Here is a 22,870-nt window from a genome sequence, read left to right as displayed (position 1 = left end):
GAATGCAATACCATTTGCGACCGCATATGCGGTCGCAAAGGGTATCGCAGTTACCATCCACTTCAAGTGGATGGTAACCCACTCGCAAATTGGAAGGGGTCCCAACGGGACCCCTTCCATTTTGTGAATGGACCCCAAAAATTTTTTTCAGGGCAGGTAGTGGTCCAAGGGACCACTGCCTGCCCTGAAAAAAACCCGAAACTAAAGGTTTCGTTTTTTTTTTTAAGTGCAGCTCGTTTTCCTTTAAGGAAAACGGGCTACACTTAAAAAAAAAAAAAAATGCTTTATTGAAAGCAGTCACGAACATGGAGGTCTGCTGACGACAGCAGGCCTCCATGTTTGCGAGTGCCTAGACTCGCTATGGGGCCGCAATTAGCGACCCACCTCATTAATATTAATGAGGTGGGTCATTGCGACCCCATAGCGAGTTGCAGACGGTGTCTGAGACACCGTTCTGCATACCAATTTGCGAGTTGCAAATTGCGAGTCGGAATGACTCGCAATTTGCAACTCGCAAATTGGATTTTTCCTACATCTGGCCCCTTGTCCCTTTAAGTACACTCTGAACACTTAGGGGCATATTTATACTTTTTGAGGCAAAACTGCACTAAAGCAGTTTGGGGAGTCTTATTTGATCAGGTTCAATATTTTTTATTAATACTTACTCCTCCCTTCTGGCAAGTTGACACTGAACAGGTGTTATGTTCAGCTGAAAACTGGAGGGGCAATAAAAGATTCCTTTAAATCTTGTTCTTATGTCACATTTGCTCTGTGTTCACAGACAGAGGTCAAAAGTCAGTTTTTCTTACAATTATTTTTCCTTCTGACAGCAGAGTTTCAGAACTTTGTAAGGTGAACTGTGTGACCCTTAGAATGTAAAATAAAAGTATATAGGGTGTCATGTTTTTGCCTGACACACAACATTTAAATGACTAAGTCAACTGTGCACACATTTAAAAATACATTTCAGTAGTTGCAAAAGCCCTTTTTTGATATACTTCTGTGGGATGAAAAATATTTTAATAGGATGAAAACAAATCAGAATACTTTACATGTTGATGTGCAAAGGATATGTTTTCTGAAACCCAATTTTCACAGATTGTTAATACACTATATAGTTTTATCAGTAAAGCTGCAAGTTAGTAGAGAGGTTTTTGGACGTTTCTTGGAACGTTACTGTGTGTAGATGATAATATGTTACCACATCATGGTTTAGTAACATATTTATTAAAATTGAGCGTTTAAACAAACTGAAAAACACTCCTGTCCTGATGTTGTTAGTGAACTAAAAGAAGTCCTAGGTTATGTGGGCTAGACCTCATGGGTATGTGGGCTAGATTCCTGTGATACATGCAGCAAACTTTAGTCTACTTAATCAAACAAAAGAGGTTTCTTTGTACTGCAGAAATGCTGAGCTCACATATTTGTAAGTGCAATCATATGTGAGAATTAAGAAAAAAGCGACTCTGTAAACTATTTGCCAAGGATCACACAATTTGAGACCCGTTTACGGGTCAAGTACATTATAGTTAGGTTGAGTAGATTATTTAAGTTACTTGAGCTGCAGGACTAGTAACATTTTTTTATTTTTCGAGCCCCTGTTTTGTATCAAAAAGTTTATCACCGGCTTGCACCATTCCTGAGCGCAAGCCGGGCACCATATTTATGGAATGGTGCAAGCTGGTGCAAAGGGTGGGCTAGCGTAAAGAAACGTGATGTTAGCCGGGGGGGTGGCAGTATGGGAGAAGGGGGTTTTGCAACGAAAAATGACATTAGGCTGGTTAGAGGCAAAAACAAAGCCTCTAACCAGCCTAGCGTCATTTTCTGATGCAAAACCATCTACACCACATGACTCCTGCATTAGAAAAGACAGGAGTCATGCCCACCACCACAATGGCCAGCACAGGGGATCAGGGTTCCCTGGGCATGGCCACTGCACCCTGTGCCATGCAGGGGGCCCCAAGTTGGGCCCCCGATGGCACTTTAATTTAAAAATAAAAATATTTACCTATACTTACCCTACTTACCTGGGATAGGGCCCCCCCATCCTCCGGTGTCCCTCTGGTGTGGGTGGGGTTGTTCCTGGGGCTTGAGGAAGGCACCTGTGGACCCATTCCATCGTGTTTAACCATTTAAATGGGTCCACAGGTCCCCTAATGCTTGGTCTGAACCAGGCGTTAAATAATAGTTTAGCCCCTCCTCCCATCCGTGCGTCATTTTAGCATGGGGGGATAAATAGGGGGCTATGGGGTTAGCACCATTTTTTAGATGGGAACGCCTACCTAGCATCTCATTGACACAAGGTAGGTTAATGCACCAAAAAAATGGTGCAAACTCCAATATTTTGATGTTACCGGTGTCTAACGCCAAAATATAAATATAGAGTTAGTTTTGCGCTGAATTTGCGTAAAAAAAAGATTCATATTCAGCATAAATGGAGTATAAATATGCCCCTAAGTAACTCTTGGCCAGTTGAAGGCTCCGGCTGAAATGCTTCACCAGTCTTGCACCTTTGACACTGTGGATGTAAAGCAATAAATACCATAAGTTTTGTTCACCGACCTGGCTGTGCTGCCTGTCTTTTCAAACCACTCCTATATCTTTGTTTGCCTGAGTGGATAAAGAGTGGTGCGGCGGGAGGAACCATAGTGTGTAGGTATATACTTTTATATATATATACAAAAGATAACGCTGCACTCTCGGAAAAATTAAAAATTCCACATTCTTTAATGGCTCATGGCATCCACATCACACCCAACACCGACACATTTTGGCATTCTGTCTTAATCATGGTGATTGAGTCCTTACTTGATTTCACAATTTATACCTTCGTCATTTTAGCCATTACAAGGTATTCTAGGATTTGCAGTCCAAATAGGCCTTACTTTAATTTATTATAATAATGCTCCAAGGGAAATGCATCAATTATATCCATGTTTCACAGTCATTTGAATTGCAGCTCAGTGAATTCAACCCTCGAAATGTATGGCATAGGGTCAATGTTGCACATCACACAAGCTTGCTTAACCTAAGTAGGTTGTAGCTATTATAGCAGTAATGCTGCTTCATGTTTTTTCTGAGCTATTTTCCACTTACTTTCTTAGCTCTAATGCTATACCCATTTATAGAGCAATGTGTACAAAAGAAGGTTGGGTGATGTCATCAGTGATGTCATAAATGATGTCACAGAACATGTCATGAGTGATGTAATATGTGAGGTCGTAAGCAATGCAAGGAGGGGCGCAAGTTATAGTTAGGTCTGTAAACTATAATTGCTGAATTTCTGTGGGTTTTTCAGTTCAAACGCTAATGTTGTCACTGACATTTTCCCCTAACTATAACATTACGTTAACCTTTGTTTTGCACAGTGAATTTCTAAGGTTGGTTTTAAACAAAAACATACCTTTTTATCACACCTAACTATAAGGTTCCTCTAACCTTTGTTTTTTCTTTGAAAAAAAGAATATATATATATATATATATATATATATATATATATATATATATATATATATATATATATATATATATATTTTTTTTTTTTTTTTTTATTCAAACCAAACCAATGAAATTCATCAGTTATAGTTATCTCAACTAAAGTAACAATAACTTGTGCTCCCGCCATGCACAGTTTTGTCATCAATGATGTCAATTTAAATGTTGCAGTGATGTTATCAGTGACATCATAAAACATGTTATGGGTGATGTAATATGTGGGCTAATTACAATTCCTAACTATATCATCATTTTATCTTTGGTGTTTTCAATACATTTTGAGGTCTTTTTTTGACATAAAATAATATTTTATTACCATTTATAAATCCAATCCTACACTGCGCACATGTGTGAGGCTTGGCCTTGATCACAGCACCTAGCCAGAGGCCAGGCCCTGCATTCAACCCCTCATGAACAGCCAATCCCACGCTGCAGAATAGAGGTAAGAGCAAAGGGAGCCCGTAGCTACTAAATTCATCTATCCCTACAGCCTACCTAAACTGGTCTATAACAATGAGAAGAATCTAGAATGAATGTATTATGAGAGGAAGAGTGCAAATTTAGGACACATGAGAAATATTTATGGAAATACCCCCTATAAATAATCAGATATAATCGTAAGAATCCAATATATGTGCATGTTTGTTCATGAACTTTCAGCACAAACAACGCAGGACTTACCTATTTCAACTCTGCAATATTAAGCTCTGTCCTCCAGAGAGTACTAGGAATATGAAAAGTGGTTTGTCATGTGTATCTCGAAACTAGACTAGCAAAAAATAATTACAAAATGTAGAGACCTCTGGAAAATGTTAATTGCTGTTGAAGGTGACAGAGGACGTCCCCAGCCGGTCACGCTGTTTTTAAGTCAAACTCCATTTTGTAAACGTTGGAGGGGGTACTGAAGGTAGAGTTATTAAATTGTAATTTAATACCGAGCCTACATATGTTTCAGGGTCAAGTCAAAAATGCTAAGAATCTAACCAATTCAAGGACCTGGGTCCTAATCAAAAAAGCAGTAGGAGAGATCAATAGTGGGCCAAAGGAAAAATGCACACTCTTAGAAGCTCTCTGACACACAATAGGTCTCTGGCGCAAAACAGGAACTTATGTACACAACAGAAATCCTGTCCACAGCAGAACCATTTCACACCTGGCTCCAAAACAGGCTGAAGGAAAAAGCTGCAGAACTTTCTCTGGAGAAATGGCAGCTCTTGAATGAAAGGCTGCTGATTTTTTTAGAAAAATGCATTTTAAAAACAATCCTGAATGAGACAAACAAATAGCTGCAACTTGTTCAGCAAAAAGACTACTTTTCTGCTCTCAGTTCTCATTCATCTGAAAACTGCTGCCCTTTTTTAGATCTGTGAGTACCATCCCCTGACAATCAGGTCGAAACTTCGTTGATTGTTTCAGTGTGCCCAGCACAAGCCCTGCAGTGCTAATCTTTGATTGAATACTTCTATCGACAATTCCAGGTAAGATAATTTCTCTATGTTAAAATTTCATGAGATTTTGAATTTTATTTCTGACTGCTACAGTAGAGAACAGATAATCCTGCTTCCATCTTTAATTGGAAGTCATTTGGGGACTAACATTTGTGATTTTCTATTTAAGGTTCAACATTTGGTTGCAACTCTCTGCCAGACATCGTTATCCCTAGTTCGGTTTCATTCAATTTAACATAAATTCACATAACCACAACTCAAACGAAGCCTGGTTTAATTATTGTATTCTTAACATCACAGTTTCGTTTGACAAATATTGTTTTCACTCTTGTTTTTTCCTAGAGCATAGCAGAGTTGTTATGTCATTCTGGCTGTTTTAATCCATTACATATTTGCTTTTTTTGTTTTTAAGAAAGGATTGTCCTTGTTATACCTCATTATGTTTTACTAAACCACAAACTCAGAAACAGATTGAAACTGCACACAGAGATTACTCTAGTTAATTGCATTGTTCAACATCTTATACTGTTGGTTGTTGAACCTGTCAATTAAAAGAAGCTACATGTCATTGTAACCACGTGTTTTAGAATTAAGCTTTACTAAGGAACAAATATGTGTTACTGTACTTAATTGTGTTGTGAGGATTGATGTCCTGCAAAGGAAAGTTCTGGACCCGAATGTACATCAGACTTAAGCTTTAGCGTACAACTCTGGTTACAAAACAATAAGGTCGACAGTATGCCCACCCTAATAAAGTACTATATATTTCAAGTGTAAACTGTGAGTGCTTAGAAGCCCCTCTACAGAGGAACTAGGTAGAGCTTATGTGTAGTGGTCATTCCTTGACTCTGTCTAAATAATTCTACAAATGGCATCAGCTGCTTTTCAGAATTCTACAAAACTGATTTCAGATTTGTGTCCTGGCCAAACACATGAACTTAGAAAGGAATGTTTAGCTGCTTACCGATGATTTGTTCCAAATGCATTATTTCCAGAATTTCATTCTTCAAAAATGTCAACAGTTTTTGTTGTCACACCAAAATGAAAGCATTGCAGAAATCTCTAGTGATTTGCACTGTTTTTTTCTTGAATTGATTTCTGATTAATTAAACAATTAGCAGATATAGTAAAAATGAATCAGAGTTTATTGCACCTTGTGCCACTTTCTCATTCAATCATGTTAAACAACGATTCAAAGCCACACAACTGTCTCCTGACAGGACAGAGTGGTTGAAAAGAGTAAGGTGACTGCAGTACAAAATGCTTATTATCAAACTCGATTTTGTAATCCACATTAGCAATAAAAAGAAACAATGGTCTATTTATATTTAATAAAAAAAATAAAAAAAAGCACAAGAGTTGAAATAATTAAGCATAATATAGTAGGGACATACAGTGACAAATTACGCTATTTCGTGGGTAGGCAGGAGATGTGTTAGTGAACAATACATTAATTATTCCTTTGTAACCAAAGGTTGAAGGATAGTTTCCAGTGTTTCTTTCTCCTTCGCTATATATTTTGCCTTAATTTTCTTACTCACACTATACCTCTCTAGCTCCCTGAAACAGTTTTGCCCGCCCCCCTGCCCTTTGACTTAATGTTTCTTTCAAAACTCTTTTTCTGTCCTCTCTATATCTTTTTCCTCAAACTCCTTCCCAAAGCTCCACACGTGCTGTGATCAAGCACTTTATTTGCCAAGGAAAATCCAGTAAAGTCTGTGGACCTGAAATTTTTTTTTGTTATTTTTTGGGTAATTGCTCAACATCTGGGTACTTATTAAAGACATGTTACTTTGATTTTAAACCAGTCTACTCAATTCTGTTTAAAGATGAGTTGACATAGGATACATTTCAACACGTTTCTCAGGCTGTAGGAAGGAAGTGCATTTTGAGGTGTGAAGTTAATGGTGGACAAAACAGCACGAGGTAACCTTGTCCCTTGCTCCCAAAACGAGATCTTAATATCCTAATCTTAAAAAGTACTGTAAGCTACAAAAGCACCTATTAGTGCTAAGTGCTCAAACGTAGCCTAGCTGTAATCACTAAATGCCCTGCTGAGGGAACAAAACCTAAAATACCCAATATATTATCTTCTATATAGACCACACCCTGTGCACCTTGTAGTCACCAGAATTGTTGTTACAAGGCCCTTTAATTAAACCATAAGGGCTCCTACAAAGATGTGGAAGTGTGACAGTGGTGGAAGGGGTTTAGGCAAGACATACAAATATACAAGGTCCTGGCTTAAACATTTCCTTTGCATCTCCATCCTGGCCTCTTCCACTGTCCCATTCATCTCATAGGGATTGTATTCTGTGTTAGCTTAAGCAGTGTGCACAACTAAAAGAAACACAAGTATAACAATTGGATGGGACCATGCATAGAAGTCATGTGGCATTGCTGAAGAGGAGAAACTCGCATCCAGTTGAACGTCATCTCCTTTGGGTCTCAAGGACTTGGATATGGCAGCGGCACGCCAGGGAAAAAAAAGGCGCTGACTCGACTTATTTCATAATAGAGACAAAGAAACTTCCAATTATGTATTTATTGTTATCTGTCATTCTTAACTTACAGGACTGGAGAGTAAATAGGAAGGTCAATGTTGAGATAAGATCTGAGCAAAATATCAAAGCAATGCCTTTGAATGAAACATTTAAGACTCTGCAAAGACATTTGAAAACGTTGCTTAAGTTTGTTTTTTCGTCAATTTCCTTTCACATTCAACTATGTTGCAAAGGTTAAAGGGCCGTATGTACATTTAAATATTATCTACAGTAGAATATTGAGCAAAGACAAATAAACAGAAGACGAAACAGCGGAAGAAAGTGACAGGTTCATACATGAGAATGAAGAAAGCTAACTGAAGTACTAGGACCAACGAGGTTGGGTTAAGAGTAGGATACACAGCTCAAAGGGCTGAAGAATGGGAGGGATGAGAGGATGAAGATGGAACTTGTAGAGTTCATAATGTTGAGAACTTGTCTTGCTGTCTTGTAAACTAAGGAGATAAGGGAGATGCTGCCATTTTAGACAAAGCGCTCTTCTGTAAAAGCCTATTTTTCTTTAGGTCCAGCGGGAAGAACTCTGCACTTTAGATACTATCAGAGTAGCAGCAGCCCTCTTCCTTCTTTCCACAGTCCCCCTCCATTACCCCTCTGGTATTTTCTTTTAATTACAGTGAACGTGGTTCAGAGATCAAACATGAAAATGGATACAACTTGAATTAGGTTAAACTCTAGAGAGCAGTGATTACAGTAGCAGTGTCGATACACTGAGAATAATGATGTTATATTGTTAAACAATAACAAAAGATGGGAAGTGATGTAAAACCTGATAGTGGGACATTGACTAGTGACCAGCGCACATTAATACTACAAAATAATCTATAATGACAGACAAATAGACACTCCAGGGGGCATTCGTTGAAAAATTGGATACATTTAAGCCATAGCTCTGAACAAGGGCAACAAACACTAAATAAGCTTATACTTCACAGTGTAAGCCAAACAAGCCTACACAAAGTCGGTTGGTTTAGCTTTTAGTTCATGCACAAAGATACACAAACTTCCATGCAAACACTGTCATAGATTACAACATCCATGCACACACTGACATAGATTACACGGAATGGCAGAGAATACAGACATAGCAACGGTCCTAAAAATACGTATGTCTCTTTAAAGTTTTACCTAAACACATTGATCCTGTGCCCAGAGTCCTATATGCGCCATGCATCAGACGTACAGGCATCTATGCACACAGACTACTAGACATACAGTCACAATGCGCACAGACCAGCACGCAGTTAGGTGTTCACGCAAAGGCTCATGTCTGGTCAACAGAGCGAATCACACCAGTGGTGGAGAAAGAGGTGAGTACCAATGGAAATACGACCCTGGCCTTTCCCTGGAGAATCTACTTTTAATGGGTGATGGAATTCCGAAGTCTCCATGACTATCCAATCTTTGTTCTTTTTAAAATGATAGCCTGTAATTAGCAATACAGTGTTCTCTGTATACCATGCCCAGCCTTGGTCTCTCTGGCATAATGATATTTATGTAGTATTTCAATTTAAAATCTTTATCTTTCTAGTAATAGCATACGACATACTTAGGTTTTCAACATATCTAAGTTTGTGTGGTAACCTGTGCATCATGTAGAGGCTGGTGTGAGAAGTAAAAAGGATGCATATGGCATTTACACCCCTTTAGGAACAGTACAGTTTTAGACTGAGCGAAAATAGCGTTCACTCATACTTTACACTCAGTCTTACTGCCAACTACTTTGGCTCGTCAGCACAAAACAGGAAACATTCAGTAATAATATGCACAAAATATCTGTAAAATTATTAGTGTAGGATTTACCCCATTTTAGCTAAATTGTAAATCATATATACTCATGCCATGTCAGCATAGCACAAATAACAACTGCACAGCTGAGATTTTATATCTGATTTCAGCACCAGTGTATAATAACCCCATATGCACCTATTCCTGGCTTTCCACTTCACAAATCATTATTGTGAGGATACTACAATCCCCAGCATGCCTTGATGTAAAAAGAGAAAGAAAAGGGTCACAAAGATAATGTTAGCATACAGAGGAAATCTGGCAAACCAATGACTATGCAGTCTACCAAGATTACTCTAACCGGGTTTACTTCCCAAAATAATACATGCACATGGTGTTTCTGATGTTCACAATTCCACTTATGTTTTTATCTGCCTCCAAAGATATTAAACCGTTTTGGAATTAAACAACTCTAGTTGATAAAGAAAAGAAGCGAGCACTACCTCATTCTGTTATTATTTTACTCTGGTGGCTTATCAATTTTTTTTATAAACCAGTGTTCACATATCCTTGCAGGCTTTGGGTCATAATCAATACATCCTTGTAATAGGACAAGGAAAGTAAAAAATATAGGCCCTAATTACAACCTCGCAGTGAACGCCAGAATACCGCCAGTGCTGGCGGTATTTCTGGCTTCCTATTTTGACTTTTCCGCTGGGCCAGCGGAAAAGTCACATCAACATTGCTGCCGGCTCGTAATAGAGCCAGCGGCAATGCTGATGTGCAGCGGGTGCAGTAGCATCCGTCACGCATTTCACTGCCCGAATTTCGGGCAGTGAAATGCGCGATGGGGTTATGCCTGGGGGCCCCTGCACTGCCCATGCCAAAGGCATGGGCAGTGCAGGGGCCCCCAGGGGCCCCCCAAGGCCCCCTTACCGCCAGCCTTTCCATGGCGGTGTCTACTGCCAGGGCCAGGCGGGCGGTAGGGGACTCATTATCGCCAGGGAAGCCTGGGGATTATGACTGCCAGGGAAAGCCTGGAGGTATAGTGGAGGGGCCGGCGGTATGGCCGTGGCTATTGAGCCACAGTCATAATAGCTGGCGGAACACCGCCAGCCTGTTGCCAGTGTTACCGCCAGCTTACCGACGGCCGCAAGGGTGGTAATGAGGCCCATAATCTTCTTGAAACTGATAGCTTGTTACCATCAGGAAAAGTGCAGTTATATGTATATATGCAAATAGGCTGCTATTAAAGTAAATGCCAACTTTACAAATAGTTGTGTAAAGACAGATCTCAGTTTTTAACACTGCAATTGAAACCAATTAAAACAGCATATGCCACACTAGCATGAACATTAGCTAGTGATAATAGTGAGCACAAAGATGGAAAAACGTCTGTAATAAAAGACGCATACTATGCATAAATGGTATAAGGGCTAAACTGGGTTTCTAAAGCATGATTCTTGCACACCTCTCTCTAAAGTAGTGGAAAAATGCTGATTCCCCTTGCCGCACCTCAACATCTATTATTTGTATTTCAGCAATACTTGTCATGGATGAATGGCACACAGAACACCTTTCAAGCCAAACTTAAAAGGTTCTGATCTAAAATAGACAACAAACCTGCACAAGTGTGCTATTTTAATATTGTGCCTGTGGTGGAGGTGGTAATGTCCTCAAATACTACAAGCATAAGTATTAAGGATGAAACATAATTTTGTGATAGTACAAGGTGGTAGTGTTGTCACTTACAGTATATAGTGGTCAAGTGTGCCATCATAGAGTTGGTTTAGTTTCTGTAAAGAGTGGCCGCAGAAGTGATGGAAGGAATGAGTTATGAAGAAAGGTACAACATTTTGGGATTGTTTTGCCTATAGTAAAAGTCACATCAAGATCATTTGATCAGTATGAATAATAAAAAACTTAGTAATGTTCTTGTTAATTCACATTGTATAGAAATAACATATCACCTGCACTTAGATAGTCAGGAAGAAAGGATAAAACATCATCCCAAAAAGTGTTTTTTTCACTACATGCAATATAACACACACAGACGCAGTGGCCCCTGCATGCAGTCTTCTTCAATGTTGGTGAAGCAGGCTTGGGGAAGTTCTTAGAGAAGCACAGCACTTGCCTGCTTGAAATATAAGAAAGTGTGGGCACCGAGATTACTTCATTTATAATTTGGGGGACAGAACTCCACTGCTCTGGTTACAATCTGAAAACTGCTGAGCTTCCCAAAATTAGACAATCTATTAATCTGATGAGTTTTGTAAAGTCTTGTAGGTCAGGAATGAAATACAAGCCCATCCCCTAGATCTTCAAAATCACACGTTATTTGATTAAAATGCAAATGTGCCATTAAATTATATAACAACAGCTTATTAGACACAATGTCCAGTTTGTTTTATCTGTATTTGATTGAATCCCCTTTTCACTTTTCTATCTTAACTGAAGTATTTGATTGAAAGCATGGCAGAGGTAGCTTCAAATATCTCACTATATTTAGCACGTTGCTCATGACATAACATGACAAATTAGAATACGTTTTCTTAGAAGTGTTTTACTTGCCCTGTCATCTGTTACCTTATTTTAATTAATTAGATGGTGATAAGGAACCATGCAATTTTGAGCTTTTCATTCAATCTAGCCATTGGTGTTTCACATTTGCAACGCTTTCATTTATGCTGATAAATTACTTTGGTTTCATTGATTTAAGTTGTTATTTCTAAAAATAAAATCTCTGCATCATTTCTTATTAAAATGTTTCCTGTATATCTGTGTCAGAGGTAGTGCCAAAATGTGCATCTTTGTTTGTTGTTTTATGTGCAATGTGCAAATACTTTATGTGCATCTCACAGCTTTTTCACTTCCTGTTCAACGTTTCAGCTCTTAGGCCAGTCTTCATCTGGCCAGTGCCCTCTCTCCTTTCACCTTCCTGTTTCCCTTGTCCCCAGTGCTTTTCCAAATATCCTGAGGAAAAGGGACAAATGTATTCATTTTCTTATCTGTAAAATATCGTAGGACCACATGTAATATTTACTGATGGCAAAATACTGGTCGCAATTTGCGACTAGTATTTTTGTGACCAGTGAAGATTTTTAAGAACAGACCTATGCACTAACAGGATGGTTTTTAAAAATCAGAATCGTGGGTTGGAATCCCACCTACCTCACGCATATTAATGAGGTAGGTTGCAAATTGCGACTACCTACGATTCATAGGTAGTTTGGAAACACTTTTAGCGGTAGGCAGTGGTACCATGGCTTAAAGTGGAGTGTGACGACTCTGAAATGTGAGGCAATGATAAACTGAGTGCATCCACTTTTTTTGCATTTCTCTGATTGAGGTGATTTTTGATGTTTTAAAAGCTGCATCTATCCCTTTCTTACACAGGTACTGTCCTTCTGAGCACTTAGCTACTGCTCATACTCCTAATGGCATCCTCTCGCTTGAGGCCCTTGTGTGGGAAGTCTGTGTCCGGAACACATTCTGGTTACAAAAATGCAAATGTGTTATCTAAGAATTGGAGGTAGGTGGTTGCCTACTACTACTGCTGCATCCATTGGTCTACCTCACCTGATGTATTTTTGTGATCCTCACAAGGCCATTGGATTGCTTAAGCAGGAATTTCTCTGCAATCAATTTCCCACAGACATGTTATTTTCCACTCAATGGTGTCATTATAGCTGTGGATTCCTAGTTCGCTGTGTATAGTTCTAATCCAGAGATTGCCACAACTGTCCTGAAAATCCTGCGTGAAAGGGCTCTAACATCTTAAGATCTATCTTCCTTACAGAGACGCTCATAGCTTCTAACCACCTCTTTCTTTTACTATAGGATGTATGATCACTACCCACAGCAGGCTTGTTTCTTCAGCACCAAATATTGCTTCTGTCATCTCCTCCACACTTCAGGATACTCCAGTCAGGAACGTAGACTACCAAACAGCTGGAGGCTCTGATGCACAAGCCCTGCCCTCGCCAGGGTGTTTATCTTGAAGAGAGAAGCTCTGCTGCAATGGTTGGAATGGCCAAGTCTTTCTAACCTTTGTACCAATGACACTTATCCAGATTATGGTTAGCTCTTTTGAAGAAAGCCATATTTTCTAGTACCTGTTATCAGACACACTTTAAAGACTCTCCACCTTTGTTGTGTTTCAGTTGTCTCACAATGCCCTGCCACATCTCTGATCCAGACATACTGAATTCCCTTCGTTTTTGGCTCTATCGAGATCATATAATCTTAGCAAAGGTTTATAAGATGGTTAGAGCTTACACCCTCAGTTACTTTTCTTCAAAAGGTTACTTTCAAATCTTTGGAGTGATACGAACCACCAGTGAGGCTATCACTGTCAATGTTACAGAACAAGGGTAACATAAACTTCACCTGAAAGACTGAGTCGGGCCATGAAGAGGGTAATGGCTTCCAACAAGAAAAGATCTGATGTTAGATTGTGGCAATAAATGGACACTTTTTGGAATACTTTCTGAATAAAGGAAGTAATTCCCTAAGACCTAATTCTCAAAGGAGTTAGGTACAGTTGAGGAAAAAGCACTTAGTGGTCAGCAGCGGTTTCTGTATGAGGGTGGGGGAGCATCGCCCCCATGCCCGAGGCGCGCCACGGGTGAAAAAATAAAACAGCAATGAAATCATGTCACTGGCATTTTAGTTTTGTATCGATGTGAGCACTGCAAATAGTGTCCTCAAGCAAAGAGACATTCAGGGTGTGTCCTCTGCTGCAAACTGGAAACACGGAGGACTGGAGCAGTGGCTGGCTGGATGCTCAAGGTGCGCATGTCAGTTTGGCCAGCTGTCTTACGACGGCCAGCCTCACATGCACACTTTGAAGCTCTCCACCCCAAGTTGTCTTAGACTGTTGGATGGAGAGAAGCACAGGCCTCCAGGCCCTGAAGGAGCTTCGAGCCAACCCACTCCATCCAAACCTTGCGCTTCTCTCATGCTGATTATTAGCGTGAGAGCAGCGTCTGGATCATTTAGGGGAGCACTACAGCAGACTGCAGTCTCAGAACACAGAGGAAGACGTGCAGCAGTGGGTAAATACCATTTAAATGTATTTATTGCAAATGTTAGAGTAGTTCTATTTGGGGCTTTTTGAGGGAGGAGTTGTTTTATTATGGGCTTTTGGGAAGAGGGGTGTGTTTTTTAAGGTCTTCTGGAGGGAGGGGTGTTTTATTTTGTTTTTTGGGAAGTGGTGGGGCACTTCACTCGCCCCATCACTTTCTAAAGTTACCAGCCGCCCTGTGAGAGGTGCTTGTACTATCAAAAAATTATTTTCTCTATCTCAAGCATGTGAAGGGATCATGAATAGCATTAAAATGTATTTTATTATGTGATTTAAAGCATATTGATTTTTTTCTTCTACATGGAAGAGTGTTCACAGTTGTTACTGCACTGAAACTGCATTGCAGTTGGGTGTGAAATAAGATGACAATCACATCATACTGCAAGAGGTATGGAAAGTGCAATATAAAATACCAATATTATACAATAAAATATTACAGACTGTGGACCAGATTCGAAGTCTTGTGTGAAAGAGTGCAAGTGCCTTGCTGTAAAGCACATTTTTACCAGAGTACTGTGTCTACAGGCCCATATATGTAGAAACGTTCTCTACTTTACACCAAGCAGGTGTTGTGTATTCCTGTTCCTCATAGGCTAATCAGGCGGGTTGCCAGCATACGTTATATCATCAAAGGCTGCCCTTTGATTGCCCGTAAGCTAACTCATTACCTTACCAAATATATACCTGCAACATACTTTTCTCCAAACACAACTGGTGTGGTCCCAGTCATTTACTTGTGGACTTTTCCTTTGCATGCATTTTTTTCAGAGTAAACCAGTTTCGGTGTGCCTGGCTATGGGTCATCTGCGCTATGCTCCTCCGTCTGGAGCTGACTTTGAAGAACACTGCTTAGTCCTCTTCCAGTGAAACGGCATTTACCAAAGGGAATAGAAGCCCCTACCTAAGCAATGCATAGCCTAAATCAGACACATAGAGAGGTAGACAAAGCGATGTTGGCCCTTTCAGTGTGGGGTGTGCAACAAGGGATGCAATTTCTCCGTAGTTTGGCGATTAAACAAGGGTATGGCCTCTTTAACTTGAAAGTCTTGAGCCCTGCCTTAGTACATTGGCAAGGTTGTTAAATTCTCATATTCATTGACTATTATATTTTAACAAATCCAAAAGAAACCATATACTTTCCCCTCCCTAAATGTGTATATTGGTAAGATCAATAATGGCCTGGCCCCAACATTCTTCACGCACAGTTTTTGCTGAGGAACTTTAAAATTGGTTTAAAAACAAAAGGACCATTGCCATTCCAGTGACACCCTAGATAGAGTTATGCACTAAGAAAGGGATGCCCTCTATAGTCATCTATATCCTTGTAAAAAGTTGTTGCCAGGTGGCTTTAGTGAGGACCCCCGAAAAGAATCCAGGAGAGGGACCTACTTGTTCAGATAAATCCGAACTACCTAACAAGAACCAAGGTCTAAATTGAGTTTTAGGATAGGGTTAAGAAGTATCTCACTTGAGGTGATGTACCAAGGTTAAAAATAAAGCATACAGTGGTGCTGATGGTACCATGGAAGTACATGCATTTTCATGGGTACACTGCACACTGTGCCCATCACAGTGTAGATGAACTCAGTGACCCAAGTTGTTCACTGCAGTTAAAAAAGTATGTGTGTTAAATACAGGGAGTGCAGAATTATTAGGCAAGTTGTATTTTTGAGGATTAATTTTATTATTGAACAACAACCATGTTCTCAATGAACCCAAAAAACTCATTAATATCAAAACTGAATATTTTTGGAAGTAGTTTTTAGTTTTTTTTTAGTTTTAGCTATGTTAGGGGGATATCTGTGTGTGCAGGTGACTATCACTGTGCATAATTATTAGGCAACTTAACAAACAAAAAAATGTACCCATTTCAATTATTTTTCATTACCAGTGAAACCAATATAACATCTCAACATTCACAAATATACATTTCTGACATTCAAAAACAAAACAAAAACAAATCAGTGACCAATATAGCCACCTTTCTTTGCAAGGACACTCAAAAGCCTGCCATCCATGGATTCTGTCAGTGTTTTGATCTGTTCACCATCAACATTGCATGCAGCAGCAATCACAGCCTCCCAGACACTGTTCAGAGAGGTGTACTGTTTTCCCTCCTTGTAAATCTCATGTTTTTCTTGAAGGATGCAGACTTCTTCCTGTACCACTGCTTGAAGAAGGTGTCTTCCAGGAACTGGCAGTAGGACTGGGAGTTGAGCTTGACTCCATCCTCAACCCGAAAAGGCCCCACAAGCTCATCTTTGATGATACCAGCCCAAACCAGTACTCCACCTCCACCTTGCTGGCGTCTGAGTCGGACTGGAGCTCTCTGCCCTTTACCAATCCAGCCACGGGCCGATCCATCTGGCCCATCAAGACTCACTCTCATTTCATCAGTCCATAAAACCTTAGAAAAATCAGTCTTGAGATATTTCTTGGCCCAGTCTTGACGTTTCAGCTTGTGTGTCTTGTTCAGTGGTGGTCGTCTTTCAGCCTTTCTTACCTTGGCCATGTCTCTGAGTATTGCACACCTTGTGCTTTTGGGCACTCCAGTGATGTTGCAGCTCTGAAATATGGCCAAACTGGTGGCAAGTGGCATCGTGGCAGCTGCACGCTTGACTTTTCTCAGTTCATGGGCAGTTATTTTGCGCCTTGGTTTTTCCACACGCTTCTTGCGACCCTGTTGACTATTTTGAATGAAACGCTTGATTGTTCGATGATCACGCTTTAGAAGCTTTGCAATTTTAAGAGTGCTGCATCCCTCTGCAAGATATCTCACTATTTTTGACTTTTCTGAGCCTGTCAAGTCCTTCTTTTGACCCATTTTGCCAAAGGAAAGGAAGTTGCCTAATAATTATGCACACCTGATATAGGGTGTTGATGTCATTAGACCACACCCCTTCTCATTACAGAGATGCACATCACCTAATATGCTTAATTGGTAGTAGGCTTTCGAGCCTATACAGCTTGGAGTAAGACAACATGCATAAAGAGGATGATGTGGTCAAAATACTCATTTGCCTAATAATTCTGCACTCCCTGTATATTCAGGTAAACCGCATGGAAATGTGCACTTGTCCTTCCCTTCCTTGTGCAAGCAAATGCATTATGACTATGGGCATTTTAATATACCAATGCCTATATATTATATAGCATTCGACTAATTACCATACCTGAGCAACAGTCAACTGACAATAAAGGAGCATGTTTATAATGATTGTTAAAAGGTTGATCAGAAGTAAATGTGCATTCTCAAACAAATTATATATGTATATCTAGTAGAAATTGTAGAAAAGTGCAAAGCTCAAAACAAGGAATACCAAGATAGTTAGGTTGGTTTATTCACAAAATCCTACTTCAAAATTTCCCTTTTCACATTTTCTTGTCCAAGAAATAGATGATGTTCTTGTCTTTAAATCTCTTCTTCAAAAAACTCACTGGTTTAACAATTTACGTCGCAGTCCAACAATGTGAATGTCCTAAGTAATTCAATACCTCTGGGCTTTTGCACTACATATGAACCATGAACATAAGTACGGGTGGAACAAATATATCCTTTACAATTGTGTAAATCAAATCTTTACTGCGAAGGACAATTAGGGCCAGAGGTATCATTTTTTACAATAGCAATTACCTAATTACAATTTTTAGCGAATAGCAATTATGTAATCGCTATTGGAATGAACGAAACTCCAGGAGTTTCATACTGCAATTCGCAAGGGCTCGCAAATTGACCTACCTCATTAATATTCATGGGGTAGGTCGCAATTTGCGAGCCATTGCGAATGGCTACAATCACAGGGATGGTGGCCTGCTGGGTTCAGCAGACCACCATGTCTGTGATTGCTTTTCAATAAAGCAATTTTTTTTTTAAATGCAGTCCGTTTTACTTAAAGGAAAACGGAATGCGTTTAAAAATGAAAAGTTTTCTTTTCATTTTTTAAGAGTAGGCAGTGGTCCGTGGGAACACTGCCTGATCTTAAAAAATGTCTGCGTATGTGTTACCACCTACTTGAACTCGGCAGTAACTGCGGTTGTTTTGCAACAGGATTCACGGTCACAAAACAATCATACAGACCCCTGCGATTCGGTATTAGGAAGGGACGCCCTTGACACGCCCCTTCCTAATACCAAATCGGTATGTAGTCGCAAATCCAATTTGTGACTCGGTAACAAGTTACTGAATCGCAAATTGCCCTTGTTACATACCAAAAGGCATTTTTGCGATCGCAAAAATGTTTGATACATCTGGCCTTATATGCTCACCAGTGGGCCATGGCAATATCACGCACTTGAACATGTCTGTATACCTCATCAATAAACTTCAGCTGATTCAAACTTCAGCATCCCAAATGACTTTCCAACTCCACTGTTAAGAACATATTTCTCTATAATACAGTATTATCTGTTGGCATCTTCTATTGGCTCCCTACTGTATTATTCTAACATTTAAAGCAGTATACATTGCATGCTAGGCCTACCAATGCGGGATTTCGTCATCCCTTAGGGACAACCTGTGCCACTGGCTAGTTTGACACCCTGATGAGGATACTGAAGTGCCCAAAGTTTAGGAGAGGGGTGTGACTCCTGTCCATTTTGAAGCAGACCTCTGTTATCCTTACTACCCTGAGAGAGTGAATGCAGGATCTGTGGCAATCCCCAGGGCTCCTCCCTCAGCCCCCCTCTCTACAACACCTAAGTGAGTCCACCGGCAGACATTGCACGCACCCACAGACTCAACATCGTCTCCTACGCCGACGACATCCAGCTTGTCCTAACCCTCACAGACGGCGATGCCACCACTCGAACTAACTTCCAAAACACAATGACCGACAGCGCCACCTGGGTGAGGGACAACAGCCTCAAGCTACATTCAGACAAAACAGAGAGCCTCGTCTTCAGGAACAAGCCCTCCCCCTGGGACGACATGTAGTGGCCCTCAGTCCCCCATACCCACCAACCACACATGCAACCTCAGGATTATCCTTGATTCCCAACTGACCATGAAGCAACAGATCAACACCGTCTCGTCTGCCTGATTCTACATCCTCTGCATGCTCAGCAACATCTTCCAATGGATTCCCTTCTCAACCAGGCCCTCATCGCCAGCCGACTCGACAACTGCAATGTGCTCTACGTAGGAACCACAAAACAGCTCATGGACCGCCTCCAGACCATCCGGAATGCAGAAGCAAGACTCGTCCTTGACCTCCCCAGAAGAACCAGCATCACTCCCCACCTCAGGGCCCTCCACTGGATCCCCGTCCAGCAAAGATGCGTCTTCGAGCTCCTCATGCACGCATACAAGGCCCTCCACAATGCAGACCCGTCTACATCAACCGCCTTACAATCCACCCACCCACTAGAGAACTCAGCTCAGCCTCCCTCCACTGCACTTTCTACACTAAAGCTAGCTACACACCTGCTCATACCTATCACAGAAAATTAACATTTGTGCCCTCACATTATGATTAAGTTAAGGGTCATATGTGGATCTGTTCTTTTAAACCAGACACAATATTTGCCATATTAGTTCATGTAGGTGCAAGTAAAACATATTTAAAAAAAACACCTTTCAGGTTCGGCCGATATAGTGTGGATGTTTTCTTGCCCCCTGCTTTGGGCGAGTACCAAATAACTGCACGGCCGACAGCAGGGCGAGCTTACATGACCATATGTCAAAGCCTATTGAGGGATGACTCAATCGAAAAGAAAAAAATAAAGAATGTATTCAATAATGCGTCACCGCTCTGAAGTGTGCGGCGACTACCCAAGAATCTCAACTGGAAGCCAAATAAGGTCCTCGGAGCAGGATTCCTTTTTATGGGAAAGCGGTTTAGTTTCCCATGAAACATTTTTTAACGCCGAACTGTAGTGACCGCTGTTTGAAAACTGATACAGCTATGATTCTTCCCAACTCTCCCGCTCCTCACCCCGACATTATGCCACAATTACATTAAATGTGTGAGGCACTTCTACCAGCCACACGCTCTTATATGTTAACAAAACATGCTGCTGGGAAGATTGTAATTTCCAATGGAGAAGGGCACTCTTAGTCAAACGAGCCTCATGAAATACATCCGGAGAAGGGAGGCTGCTTGGGAGAGGGGGGTTACTTCCATTTTTAAGTTTCCCAAATCTCCAGCAGGCGAGAACGATTTGGCATTTGTGCATTTTGGGTCAGACGTGTACGAGTTCCCAAGAACCAAATGCACACTGTTCACTGCAGCAGGTATGTAGAGTATACCAGCTCACTCTTGGTTTTACTTCAGGTTCGGTTTCCGGACAGCGGGCAGTGGGGGCGTCTACTGTTGTCACTTTACAACGGACAACCAAGGGGCTATGTAACACTATCTCGCCAGCATGGCGAAAGGTTATTGCTTTCGGCCTATATTCCAGTATTCCTCAGACAGCTGTGCTATTTGCTGACCTCGTGCAAATAAAAAGTGGTTAGCGGCATGTCTTCAAGCATTTCAATTGAGCAGCAACAAACGCAGCCGACTGGCTGGGCTGAGGCGTGGTCTAGACTCCAGGGCAACACGTTGTTGATTTTGGGAACATAATTCTTGGGTTTTGATTCCCGGTGATCCTCACTTGGTCTCAACTGCAGGATCTTCAGCAATTCGCGTTGCTATATAAGTTTGCACTTTGGTTCGCATTTTACATACCCGCAGACACTCAAAAAGCACAAGAACACAAAACTTCGCGGTTACACCAACCGGGGGCCACTCTCTGACAGTGAACGTCATTACGGTCACACTGTTAGAGTTCACGTGTCCGTTTTCCTCGGCGGAGGGCAGTGACACAACGAGAACGCTCTCCGAGTGAGACTAATGCAGAGCAAACAGATGGTTCGACAACAAAAATAATATTGCAGAGCCAAGACTTGAATGCATAAAGCGACCGAGAACAGTAGGATGCAGTTCTCAATTGCAGACCAGGGGCAGAGGAGTACTTCTGCACCATGAAACAACGCGTCGGTCGAAGAAGGTGCCTTTCGCTCAAGAACTCCCCAGTGTCTATTTTTTTAAGACGCCTTCCCTTTATCTGCACAATTTTCGTCAGTCGCTCAGCACGTACAGCTCCAGTATATCCAACCTCTGTGCTGCACTGCATAAACCGTGCATATACACAAAGCCACAGCACATGCTGTAAACTAAGTTCAACATCTGCGCGTGCAAAACAGGCAGCCACACACCCCTTGCCTGTGCTCATAACTATAGCCCAACTGCCCGCACATACTCACAGCTACACCCAACCCCGCACTACACACATTTTATACTACACGGCGCACCGCCTGCACATACTAAATAGGCAAGCACAGTGCAACCGCCATGCACATAGAGAACTGCAGTGCATTCACCCTACAAATACACTGCTGCAGTACAGCCAAACCTGCACATGTACCCATCTACTGTGTGGCCGCCCGGCGCAAAGATACATTGCAGTGCATCGAGCCTGTACATTAACAGCGCTATAGTGCTGTCAACCGCGAAGCACGTACTGTACACTACAGAGCATCCGCAGTGCACATACAGGACACGTAGGTGTACTGCAATATTCCGTTCTCAAACAAGCAAACGTCAGACCTTCTTGAAAAAGAAACCCACACTCACAAAGACCCAGCAATAACCCCGACTCAGTAAAAAAACCGGTACTACTCACCACCCGTGCATGCAGTCGAAACCCTAAAACGCCGAAACCCGGGATGATAATGCTGTGCAGGGAGGTAGGTCTCCGAAGCCCGTGGGATGCAGCCTGTTCGTTCGCAGAACCAGGCATAGGTTTGGCTGACAGAGAGAGCACGCATGTCACAGCAGCAGAGCCTGTGGTAGGGGTGCCAGAGGGGGAAACCCTTCCCCGATGCGTTAGCTCGGCCCTCTCATTAGAATACAGACTGAAAGCAGCTCCTGTGAAAACAAGATGTCACACTGGATTGGTTTCTATAATTCGCTTCCAGTAAAGGCGCGTAGAGAGAAAATGTGAGTGCTGGATGGTTTCTGTTTTACTCTCCTCCGAAGAGGGTCTGCGACTTCAAAACTCTGGAATAACAATCCAACTTTGTTGATCATATTTTTCTTATTAAGTGAATTGCATTTAGAACGGCGGTGTTGGCGTTTTCAAGCTGTACTGAAGCAGCAGCGAACTATTCATCGGAAATTTTAATCTCTAAACCAAACGTGTAGTTTAACATGAAAGAGCCATTGCATGTAAAGCAGACATATGAGCGAGGGAGTTCCTGCCTTCTCTCTGCCACTTTTTCATATTCGTTCATGCTTGCATTTCAAAATAATATGTCTCACAAGCTAAAGCCCGGAGCTGTAGCAGCAGACATAGCACCATGGTATGCCCAGCTACCAATAACAACATAAGATCAAGTCTTTGTCAACAAAGAGAAAACGCCTGCAGAATCCAACGGAACAGAGCAACGCAATGGACTTGTAGAAGTTTAACTAATTTACACATGGGTAGATTATGGGCCTGATAAAACGATAAAAAAGTCATGCGATTCAAGGGCAGGTCATGTAAGGAACTTACTGTTGTGACCTCCC

The 22,870-nt window shown here is 41.3% G+C and overlaps 1 protein-coding gene across 6 annotated transcripts in view; it reads right to left on the bottom strand.

Moving 5' to 3' along the window:
- The window catches only part of SORBS1 (sorbin and SH3 domain containing 1), a 794,498-nt gene extending 772,301 nt beyond the window's left edge, over positions 1–22,197 (bottom strand). For 3 of the 6 annotated variants that reach the window (XM_069240476.1, XM_069240479.1, XM_069240480.1), the window contains exon 1: positions 21,984–22,197. The gene's annotated coding sequence lies outside the window, so the exon portion shown is untranslated. The remainder of the gene's footprint in view (positions 1–21,983) is intronic. The other 3 variants (XM_069240469.1, XM_069240468.1, XM_069240477.1) reach the window with 2 other exon arrangements.
- Between the last annotated feature and the right edge of the window lie 673 nt (positions 22,198–22,870).

Source organism: Pleurodeles waltl, chromosome 6, assembly GCF_031143425.1.
Source record: "Pleurodeles waltl isolate 20211129_DDA chromosome 6, aPleWal1.hap1.20221129, whole genome shotgun sequence".
Taxonomy (NCBI): domain Eukaryota; kingdom Metazoa; phylum Chordata; class Amphibia; order Caudata; family Salamandridae; genus Pleurodeles; species Pleurodeles waltl.
The sequence above is the reverse complement of the archived record's forward strand: the minus strand, read 5'-3'. Positions and strand labels throughout refer to the sequence as shown.